Here is a 12,581-nt window from a genome sequence, read left to right as displayed (position 1 = left end):
AGTAGAGAGTAGGGACCGACGGCAGTAACAGGGAAGCAGCCTCCTAATGTTTTCCTTTCGCTGGGGTACTAGATAAATGAGATCACGTATTGCAACAGTGAGATGGCAGGTGTTTTATCTCTCTGACGCGAGGTACTGGGTTGTTTACCAACTGGGCTGCCGATGAAGCTTGTCTGAACGCTTCCGTCCTGTAGCGACTCTAGTGAAATATTTTGGTTTTCTCGAGCCAAATCTGAGTCTGTTGTTTGTGTGACAAGTCGGTGGAAAGATGAGCTACGCGCCTGCCCACAGTCACCGCTTCGCTAGTCACAAGGAAATTCATGTTGCAGCTCTCCACGCGGTCTCCTCGTGGCGGGAGAGTGATTTCCGCGAAGAAGTGAGTGTCATCTCTTCCGCTGCTCACTTCCTTACGTCGTGTTGACGTGCGGTAGGATACGATTGCAACGATGAATCTGCCGCTAATAGTTTCTTGGACGTGAGCCATATCGGAATTTCCTACTGAGTCTGTAGCTAGTTAATTATTTAATTAGCAGGAGCTTCCAATAGTACCAGCTATGACAGCTTCTTCTCGTTCCATTCACATATGGAGTGACGAAACAATGATTGCTTAACTCTAGACATAGCGCTACGTACCTGCTTAATGCACTACTGGCTATTAAGATTGCTACACCACGAAGATGACGTGCTACGGACGCGAAATTTAACCGACACGAAGAAGATGCTGTGATATACAAATCATTAGCTTTTCAGAGCATTCACACAAGGTTAGCGCTGGTGGCGACACCTACAACGTGCTGACATGAGGAAAGTTTCCAACCGATTTCGCATACATAAACAGTAGGCGACTAGCGTTGCCTGGTGAAACGTTGTTGTGATGCCTCGTGTAAGGAGGAGAAATGCGTACCATCACGTTTCCGACTTTGATAAAGGTCGAATTGTAGCGCGATTGCGGTTTAACGTATCGCGACATTGCTGCTCGCGTTGGTCGTAATCCAATGACTGTTAGCAGAATATGGAATCGGTGGATTCAGGAGGGTAATGCGGAACGCCGTGCTGGATCCCAACGGCCTCGTATCACTACGAGATGACAGGCATGTTATCCGCAGGGCTGTAACGAGTCGTGCAGCCATGTCTCGATTGCTGAGTCACGTCTCGATTTGCAGAAGCATGAACTATCAGTTTGGAGACCACGGCTGCGGTTACCCTTGACGCTGCATCACAGACAGGAGCGCCTGCGATGGTGTACTCAACGACGAACCTGGGTGCACCAATGGCAAAACGTCATTTTTTCGGATGAATCCAGGTTCTGTTTACAGCGTCACGATGGTCGCACCCGTGTTTGGCGACATCGCTCTGAACGCACATTGGAAGCGTGTATTCCACATCGCCATACTGGCGTAACACCCGACGTGATGGTATGAGGTGCCATTGGTTACACGTCTCGGTCACCTGTTATTCGCATTGACGACACTTTGAACAGTGGACGTTACATTTCAGATGTGTTACGACCCGTGGCTCTACCCTTCATTCGATCCCTGCGAAACCCTACATTTCAGCAGGATAATGCGCGATCGCATGTTGCAGATCTTGTACGGGCCTTTCTGGATACAGAAAATGTTCGACTCCTGCCCTATCCAGCACATTCTCCAGATCTCTCACCAACTGAAAACCTCTGGTCAATGGTGGCCGACCAACTGGCTCGTCACAATACGCCAGTCAGTACTCTTGATGAACTGTGGTATCGTGTTGAAGCTGCATGGGCAGCTGTACCTGTACAAGCTCTGTTTGACTCAATGCCCAGGCGTATCATGGCCGTTAAAACGGCCAGAGGTGGTTGTTCTGGGTACTGATTTCTCTTGATCTATGCACCCAAATTGCGAGAAAATGTAATCACATGTCAGTTCTAGTATAATATATTTGTCCAATGAATACCCGTTTATCATCTGCATTTCTTCTTGGTGTAGCAATTTTAATAGCCAGTTGTGTAGCTTGCTTGTCCATCTTTGAAACGATGTCTACGCACAGACATGTGTATTGTGTGTATTAACCCGGGGACACAGAAGCAACAGAGAGGCTTCGTCGCGCCGTAGCCCTCGGTAGTTGAGAACCCCACAACAGGCCACAGCAGTCTACCCACCCCACCGCCGCCCCATACCAAACACAGTGTTATTGTACGGTTCGTGCTCCAGTGGACGCCTCGCTCCTCCCCCCCCCCCCTCCCCCCGAGAACGCCTCATACCAGACGAGCGTGACCCCAATGTTTGCGTGGTACAGTAACTATGGTTCAAAAATGGTTCAAATGGCTCTTAGCACTATGGGACTCAACTTCTGAGGTCATTAGTCCCCTAGAACTTAGAACCAGTTAAACCTAACTAACCTACGGACATCACACACATCCATGCCCGAGGCAGGATTCGAACCTGCGACCGTAGCGGTCACGTGGTTCCAGACTGCAGCGCCTAGAACCTCTCGGCCACTTCGGCCGGCAGTAATTATGGTGCACGCGTACGTGGAGACAGTGATTGCGCAGCAATAGCCGGCATAGTGTAACGGAGGCGGAATTAGGGGAACCAGCCCGCATTCGCCGAGGTAGATAGAAAACCGCCTAAAAACCATCCACAGGCTAGCCGGCTCACCGGACCTCGATACGCACTCGACCGCGCGGCGACCCGGGCGGGCTGCAAGGACATGTAATTCGCGCAAATAATGGACTGCTGATTTGTGTACGCGATCAAAGATTTTTGTCGCTACACACTAAAATTCTCCCTGAGCGAACGACATCTTTAATAAAAGGTAAGTTTTTCTTCTCGTGTGGAAGCTATGGATATTAACAGTCTTCTGAAACTGAGATTGACACTGTATACATGGTGAAGCTACAGTTAATTTGCCTAAATCCTTGGAGAAGTGCCTACAAAGTGAACGTGGGTGAACACCGCCCACTACTCTCACCAGTTGCTTTTGTATGCTCAGTACGCACTTTCTAAGCGATAACTTACCCTAGAGAAATATAAGACACAAATGAGTGGAGCTATGTTGGTTGGTTTCCTTCCAGTATTAGCAATTATACAAAGAGCAGAACTTGTTATAATTACTTGTTTTACAAAATCAGTTGAAATTCCCATCCATATTCACATTAAAAAATAATGTGGAATATTCTGTCTCATTCGCTGACTCCAAACCGCAATTGTTAATGTTTCTAACTGTACAGTATACAGTATACGTTTTTTTCTGAAGTTAAAGTAGCATCTATTTGTTGAGAAACACTTCTCTATTACTTGAAAAAGCGTTGTTAGCAATTTCTTCTAGTGCTTTCTACTTAAGCGCATTAACGCTTGTTACGTATGCAGAAGCTACAACCATACTTGGAAGGTCATTCACTTGTATATCGGATAGGAGTGAAGACAAAACTGAACCATGTGAGACTCCGTTATTTCTTCCTGCCATCAAAATTTTCTCACCGTTCTGAATTATTTAGCAAAACACTTTTTACATCGTTTTTGTTTAACGTGATTCCTGTTTGTTGTAGAATCATGGTACTGTTCTATGTTCAAGAACTACCACGTTTTTGGAGAACGAAAATCTCCTCTGTAATAATCAATATGGATTCCGCAAGCAGGGATCTTAACGAAACTCAGCTCGCTCTGTTCTTCCACGAGATTCAGCTTCAAAACGATACCACAGTTCATCAAGAGTAGTCACTGGCTTATTGTGACGAACCAGTTGCTCGACCACCAATGACCGGACGTTTTCAGTTGGTGAGACATCTGGACAACGTGCTGGCCAGGGCAACAGTCGAACATTTTCTGTATCCAGAAAGGTCTGTACAGGACCTGCAACATGCGGTCGTGCATTATCCTGCTGAAATGTAGGGTTTCGCAGGGATCGAATGAAAGGTAGAGCCACGGGTCGTAACACATCTAAAATGTAACGTCCACTGTTCAAAGTGCCGTCAATGCGAAGAAGAGGTGACAGAGACGTGTAACCAATGGCACCCCATACCATCACGCCAGGTGATACGCCAGTATGGCGATGACGAAGACACGCTTCCAATGTGTGTTCACTGCGATATCGCCAAACACGGATGCGACCGTCATGATGCTGTAAACAGAACCTGGATTCATCAGAAAAAATGCCGTTTTGCCATTCGTGCACCCAGGTTCGTCGTTGAGTACACCATTGCAGGGGCTCCTGTCTGTGATGCAGCGTCAAGGGTAACCGCAGCCGTGGTCTCCGAGCTGATAGTCCATGCTGCTGTAAACGACATCGAACTGTTCGTGCAGATGGTTGTTGTCTTGCAAACGTCCCCATCTGTTGACTCAGGGACCGATACGTGGCTGCACGATCCGTTACAGCCCTGCGGGTAACATGCCTGTCATCTCGTCTGGTAGTGATACGAGGCCGTTGGGATCCAGCACGGCGTTCCGTATTACCCTCCTGAACCCACCGATTCCATAATCTGCTAACAGTCATTGGATCTCGACCAACGCGATCTGCAATGTCGTGATACGATAAACCGCAATCGCGATAGGCTACAATCCGAACTTTATCAATGTCGGAAACGTGATGGTACGCATTTCTCCTCCTTACACGAGGCATCACAACAACGTTTCACCAGGCAACGCCGGTCGACTGCTGTTTGTGTATGATAAATCGGTTGGAAACTTTCCTCCTGTCAGCACGTTGTAGGTGTCGCCACCGGCGCCAACCTTGTGTGAATGCTCTGAAAAGCTAATCATTTTCATATCACAGCATTTTCTTCCTGTCGGTTAAATTTCTCGCCTGTAGCACGTCATCTTCGTGGTGTAGCAATTTTAATGGCCAGTAGTGTATTAGTTCCTCCCGCATACACATCGCATAATGGCCATAACGAGAAAATTCGAGAAATTAGAGCTAATACAGAGGCTTGCTGGACAACCACGCTTCCCACGCGCCATTTTCATGTGGAACAGGGAAGAAGGGATTAGTTGGTGCTACCAGAAGTACCCCTCGAACGCAACTGCATGTGGCTTGCAGAATATCACATGTACTTAGATGATAATTCTATAAACATTACGCGACAACGATTTTACCATACGGAGTGCCGACATCACTTCGATCACAGACTTACTAGTGACGAGGCATTTTTAGAAATAGCATAGCAGAAAATAAAATATACCACTGCGTTTGAGATGAAGCAGAAAACATGCTGCGGATAGCATATTTCAGTGTCGGGTGTTTACATGATGATGTCCAGCTGTGGAGGGGCGAGATGCATCAGGAAGCAGTTGTGTGCAGCTGTCTGTTATCGTATGCTAGAGTAACAGGAGGCCGATATATGAGCCGGTTTATCTGCCGCGGCCAGAAATAAACCACGGAGATACGTGCCGGCCGTCTCGCATTGAACCTGCCGTTGCTCATATCGACATGTTTACCATTTTCCCGTGGAGGTGTGGCTGTTTATTTCTCAAGCGCAGAAGGCCGCATCGTCGTTACAAAATTATCGTCCCTCTGTACGGCAGTGCTAAATTTGTGTACTGCATTTCAGCCTTATCTGCGTTGTTTTCCGTTGGTTTAACGAAGAGGGTGTGGCTTTTGTGAATGAGCGAGTGTCGAACGGTAAACACCAACATGTTATCTCACTTCCGAATGGTCAACTACGGGTCTGGTTCAGTAGGAATCATACATATTCAATGACAATGGCTCATTAAGATTGTAATGTCCTTGTGCGGCGCGAAGGTGTCAACTCACGTTATACTGTACATCTACAACATACCTGCTGACTGAGGGTACCTCGTAGCAGTACATTGATTTTTTTCTCGTTTTTCACTCACATATTAAACGACGGAAAACTGAATGTCTTCACGTTCGTATAAGCGCATTAATCACGATTATTCATCATAACTAGCAAGGTGTAAGATCGTCGCACTGTCTTTTTGCAACACAGCTTCTATAAATTTACTCAGTAGGGTTTCGGGAGAACTGTGTTGTCTTTCTTTCAAGAAATCACATTTATGTTTCTCGAGCATTCCTGTTACAATTTAGTATTGACCATACCCACATGCTAGGGCGTTCAAATGGTTCAAATGGCTCTGAGCACTATGGGACTTAACTTCTGAGGTCACCAGTCCCCTAGAACTTAGATCTACTTAAACCTAACTAACCTAAGGACACCACACACATCCATGCCCGAGGCAGGATTCGAACCTGCGACCGTAGCGGTTGCGCGGTTCCAGAACGTAGCGCCTAGAACCGCTCGGCCACTCCGGTCGGCGCTAGAGCCTTCGCGGCGTGTCTCTAACTCGTTCGTGTCTACTGTGACGCTTACTTGATATAGACTCCAAACATGCAAAATGTTTATTTGACATCACAATCGGTCGTTCCTGCTGCCATTGCTAGTTTACTAGTTTTAGCGTATTTTTAGCAATATTTGAAATAAATGTGGTTGCAATTATTAATTCAGTTTTCCAGGTTTGTGATTACATTTGAAAATAGCGACTCAGGCGTCGAAACTAGTTATGAAACTAGTTATGTAACCTTTTAAAAACTTCGCTGAAAGGGCACGACCCACTCCCTTCCCCCTCTTTCCCTGATCCGATGGGGCCGATGACGCCGTTGTTTGGTCCCCTCCCCCAGGTCAATCAACCAGGTTTCAAATGTCCGTAGTTTCGCCCTCAATGTTATATCCTTCGAGCACCAGATAGAGCGGAGGGTTGTAAAAGCGTCTTTGGCTTTGTTGATGCGGCTGTTAATGTCCTCTGTTGCACCACCATACAGTGTACTCATGCTTCCAAGGTAGCAAAACGTATCCACCTCTTCGATTGCCTGGCTCCCAAGCTCAAGCTCTGCACTGTTATTATCATTTGCCCTCGTGTCCTATGTTTTTTGGGCATTAATTTTCAAACAGATTTCCTTCGCTGCAGATTTCAAATCTTCTACTTTCTGTTTGATGTCGTTGCGGCTGTGGTATACAAGGCAAAGGTCATCTGAATAATCTAGGTCTTCTACGTGTGTTCGATTGCTGCATTTTATTCCTCACACTTTATCCATTGCTTCTGTCATTACAAGATTCAGTACTATGTTAAATAGTATCGGTGAGAGTATGTACCCTTGCTTAACTTCTGTTTTCACTGCTATTGGATCTGAAAGTAGACCTTGATGTTGAACTTGGCATGCACTCCAAAAGAGCAATTATTGTCTTGAGAATTCCAAAAGTTTGCAATGACCTCCATTTGCAACTAGTAGCAGCAAATAAATAAAATATTGTTTTCATAAGTGTCAGCTGTGGTTACTGAATTTCGCAACCTGTATAACGTAAATAATCTATACATGTTCAACCATCCATTCTTCTATAGTGTATACGTTCTGGCGTTCTGACCACAGCTGGCCCAGGCGATACCGACCGACCACCGTGTCATCCTTCAGCCAAAGGTGTCATGTGGATGTTGTATGGGGGGGGGGGGGGTTGGTCGCGGTCGTGACTGCGCTCCCCTGCTCGTTGCCGGCTTTTCCAGTTCTTGGAGTGGGTATTTCTCATTCGAGTAGGTCTTCAACTTGCGTCATGTGGCTGATGGAGTCCTCCCATCAAGGCAAAATCCTTGGCAGTACCGGGAACTGAACACGTATCATCCACCCACCCACGTACAGATGCGGACAGACAGTATAAGCACAATCAGTAAAATTTCGTTCAAATGGTTCAAAAATGGCTCTGAGGACTATTGGACAACATCTGAGCTCATCCGTCCCCTAGAACTTAGAAGTAAACCTAACTAACCTAAGGACATCACACACATCCGTGCCCGAGGCAGGATTCGAACCTAATATGATTACGAAGTCTTTCGGGACGGAGTCCTTGCAAAAAAAGTTCTCGGTTTAATTATCGCGTCAAATTTGGATAAAATCCCAAGCTTTCAATGACTACCTCCGTCGTCAGGGGTAAAACTGACTGTCGTGGACCTCTCAGGCTTCCGCTTTTATAAACAGTGGACGGCTTCTCATTGGCTGGATGAAGTCACGGTGAAAACGTCCACAGATTTTGTTTGCGCGCTTTATCCAAAGTTGCTTGCAGCGCCATCCATCGCAACAGGGGGAGAACTGCGAGGAATGTGAGAAGTCTCCCTCTGCGCTCTTTCTTTATCAATTGCGCGCTTCCATGCATTGCTGAGTGCATAACCGGAGTCTCTGTTGAAACTATTTTCAGAGTCTAATTTCAACTGCTTCCCTGATGACAGAGTCCCAATAGTTTGGAGCGTGAGCAAGTAGTCTTGTTTCATCGAATAAAATCTTATGTTTATTTAACAAACTGTGCTCAGCTAGAGCTGATTTTTCTAGATACCTGTTTTTCAGGTGACGCCGATGTTCCACACAGCGGTCGGCAACAGTTCTTATAGACTGTCCCACATATTTTTTTCCCACACTCGCAAGGAATGCTGTAAATTCCCGGTACTCTCAGGCCAAGATTATCTTTCACGGGTCGCAACACCTCCTTAATCTTCCTGGGTGGCCGGAAGACTGGGCTGATTCCCTGCCGGCTCAGGACTCTGCCGATCTCGCTGGTCGTTGCACCGCAGAATGTTAGCCGCGCGATGTGTTGGTCCTCTTGATCTGTTCGAACAGCGTCGTTCCAAGGTTTCTTCGCCAGATCACGATCGGAATATTCATTTTTTATGAATATCGTCGTCAGAGAGGTTAATCTCGGAGCCGGGATGATCCTCGTCCGAAATAGCCATTGCTCTGTGTACCAAGGTATTCAACACAGCTCTCTTGTGAGCTGGATGGTGAAAACTACGCGCGTTTAGATATAAATCTGTATGCGTCGGTTTTCTGTGCACAGAATGTCCGAGACGTCCATCTGATTTTCGCTCCACCAGCACATCTAAGAAGGGTAACTTCCCATCCTTCTCCACCTCCACTGTAAATCGTATGTTCTGATGTATACCATTCAAATGATCACGTTTTCACCGTGACGTCATCCAGCCAATGAGAAGCCGTCCACTGTTTATAAAAGCGGAAGCCTCAGAGGTCCACGACAGTCAGTTTTACCCCTGACGAAGATGACGCAAGTAGTCATCGAAAGCTCGGGATGTTATCCAAATTTGACGCGGCAAGTAAACCGAGAACGTTTTTTATGCAAGGATTCGAACCTGCGACAGTAGCGGTCGCGCGGTTCCAGACTGAAGCGCCTAGAACCGCTTGGCCATACCGGCCGGCTAAAATTTCGTTATTTCTTATTTAATCGTCATGATTCTGCAGGTTTAATGACCCGACAATATTTTAGCCACTGATTACGGTCGTTCCGTAGCCACGGTGAACGGGCTGTGGAGCCTGAAGGCTGTCACGACCACTACTTCCTGCCAAGGCTCGCCCCCGAAGCGGCAGTGACCCAGTTCGCTTGCTGACCTCACGCAAGGCTTCCTTCCTTCCTTCTGTGGCGCGGCGGCCCTCCGGAACGAGACCTTGCCGCAAGGTCGGGTCAGTGACGCTCCTACTGCTCGATGCCAGCTCGCCACCTCCTGCTGCCTCTAGCCCCACCTCTTCCCACTCCCCCAAACGATGTTCCATCAGTAGCCAAATCGCCTCTGACGTGCATTAATCACGAGATTAATTCTAATCCAACGAAGTATCACTATCAACGTTCCAGAAATAGTTTTCAGCTGTATATGAACTTGACCGAACTGCTTCGGTCCAAATATCTCTCCAGACAGTTCAAGATTCGACTGTACAAAACCCTGATCCAGCCTGTTGTTCCATATGGCTGTGAGACATGGAGTATCCGGAAACAGGACTTCCATAAGCTCCTCGTTTTTGAGATAAAAGTGCTGCGGAAGATCTTCGGTCCGGTTGTGGATGAAGATACGGGGCAATGGAGGATCAGATACAACCAAGAGCTCGAGTAACTATACCAGCAGCCCAACATAGCAGGAATTGTCAAACGAATGCAGTGGGCCGGCCATGTGGCCCGGATGGAGGGTCAGAGATGGCCTCGGAAGCTCCGGGATTTCACACCTACAGGAAAGAGACCGCCAGGGAGACCCGAGAAGCGTTGGAGGGATGGACTCCATGAAGATTTAAACCAAGTGTCAATAGATGTGGGCGGATGGCGGATAGCAGCAATGGAGAGAATAGAGTGGGGGAGGAAACTTGTAGATGCGTGCGGTCCACTGGGCCTGATCACGTAGTAGTGGTAGTATATGTACTTGAACTTACAAGAGCACGACCGGTTTCGTGATATCAGATCACATTTTCAAGTGTACGTCTATCAGACAGCCGCTCGCTACCTTCTAATATCGTGTCGGACCTCCTTTTGCACGGGGTCGTGAAGCTGCTCCACACGGCTTGGACTGAACAAGTCGTTGAAACTCCCTACAGAAATATTAGGTCATGTTGCCCCTACGTTGTTGTTGTGGTCTTCAGTCCTGAGACTGGTTTGATGCAGCTCTCCATGCTACTCTATCCTGTGCAAGCTACTTCATCTCCCAGTACCTACTGCAACCTACATCCTTCTGAATCTGTTTAGTGTACTCATCTCTGGGTCTTCCTCTACGATTTTTACCATCCACGCTGCCCTCCAATACTAAATTGGTGATCCCTCGATGTCTCAGAACATGTCCTATCAACCGATCCCTTCTTCTAGTCAAGTTGTGCCACAAACTCTTCTTCTCCCCAATCCTATTCAATACTTCCTCATTAGTTATGTGATCTACCCATCTAATCTTCAGCATTCTTCTGTAGCACCGGATTTCGAAAGCTTCTACTCTCTTCTTGTCCAAACTATTTATCGTCCATGTTTCACTTCCATACATGGCTACACTCCATACGAACACTTTTAGAAACGACTTCCTGACACTTAAATCTATACTCGATGTTAACAGATTTCTCTTCTTCAGAAACGCTTTCCTTGCCGTTCCCAGTTTACATTCTCTACTTCGACCATCATCAGTTATTTTCCTCCCCAAGTAGCAAAACTCCTTTACTACTGTAAGTGTCTCATTTCGTAATCTAATGCCCGCAGCATCACCCGATTTAATTCTACTACATTCCATTATTCTCGTTTTGCTTTTGTTGATGCTCATCTCGTTCCTCCTTTCAAGACACTGTCCATTCCGTTCAAGTGCTCTTCCAGGTCCTTTGCTGTCTCTGACAGAATTACAATGTCATCTGCGAACCTCAAAGTTTTCATTTCTTCTCCATGGATTTTAATAGCTACTCGGAATTTTCCTTTTGTTTCCTTTACTACTTGCTCAATATACAGATTGAATAACATCGGGGAGAGGCTACAATCCTGTCTCACTCCCTTCCCAACCACTGCTTCCCTTTCATGTCCCTCGACTATTGTAAGTGCCATCTGGTTTCCGTACAAATTGTAAATAGCCTTTCGCTCCCGGTATCTTACCCCTGCCACCTTCAGAATGTGAAAGACAGTATTTCAGTCATCATTGTCGAAAGCTTTCTCCAAGTCTACAAATGCTAGAAACGTAGGTTTAACTTTCCTTTATCTATTTTCTAAGATAAGTCGTAGGGTCAGTATTTACTCACGAGTTCCAACATTTCTACGGAATCCAAACTGATCTTCCCCGAGGTCGGCTTCTACCAGTTTTCCCATTCTGCCCCTATAGCCGTCCATAATTGCGAAAGAGTTGCAGTGCAGGATTTTGTGCACAAAATCACCTCTCGATTGTATCCCATAAATGTTCATGTTGGGAATTTTGGGTGCCGAGACCATTCTCTCGAAACTGTGCAGATTCAAACCAATCCCGAATAATTGTGGTCTGGTGTCATGGCGCATGGTAATCCATAACAATTTCATCATCGATTGGAAACATAAAGGTCTTGAAAGGTTGCAGATGGTCTCCAAGTAGCCGAACGCAAACATCTCCAGTTCGGTTGGATCAGAGCACCCAGTCCTGTCCACGCAAACACAGCCCACACCATTATGGGACAATCACCAGCTCGCACAGTGCCTTGTTGACAACTTGGATCCACGGTTCGTGGGGCCTCCGCCACCTCGAACCCTACCGTCAGCTCTTAGCAACTTTGCTGACCAGGCCACAGTTTTCCAGTCGTCTAGGGTCCAACAGATAAGGTCACGAGCCCAGGAGGCGATGTCGTGCTGCTACCACACTCCCGTCGGTCGTCTGCTGCCACAGCCCATTAACACCAGATTTCGCGTCACTGTTCTAAGAGATACCTTCGTCATACGTCCCGCATTGATCTCTGCTGTTATTTTACGCAGTGTCGCTTGTCTCTCTCTACGCAAACACCGGTACTCACTGTCGTTAACTGAATGCCGTCGGCTAATGTCCGTGGTGAGAAGTAATGCCTGAAATTTGGTATTCTCTGCACAGTTTTTGACACCTTCGATAGCGAAATATTGAATTCTCTTACGGTTTCCAAAACTGAATGTCCCTCTCGTCCTTTTCAGATGAATCACCTGACTACAAATGGCAGCACCGACAATACACCGCCCTTTTATGCCTTGTGTACGCGATTGTACGCGACACTACGGCCATCTGTACAGAGTGTTACAACAAGGTACGGCCAAACTTCCAGGAAACATTCCTCACACACAAAGAAAGAAAATATGTTATGTGGACATGTGTCCGGAA

At 46.8% G+C, this 12,581-nt stretch overlaps 1 protein-coding gene across 1 annotated transcript in view; it reads left to right on the top strand.

The window, feature by feature from the left end:
* Positions 1–12,581, top strand: part of LOC126215349 (peroxidase-like) — a 389,248-nt gene that overhangs the window by 159,146 nt on the left and 217,521 nt on the right. The window lies entirely within an intron of this gene.

This window comes from Schistocerca nitens, chromosome 12 (assembly GCF_023898315.1).
Source record: "Schistocerca nitens isolate TAMUIC-IGC-003100 chromosome 12, iqSchNite1.1, whole genome shotgun sequence".
Classification (NCBI taxonomy): Eukaryota; Metazoa; Arthropoda; class Insecta; order Orthoptera; family Acrididae; genus Schistocerca; species Schistocerca nitens.
This window is presented reverse-complemented; position numbering and strand designations above follow the sequence as displayed.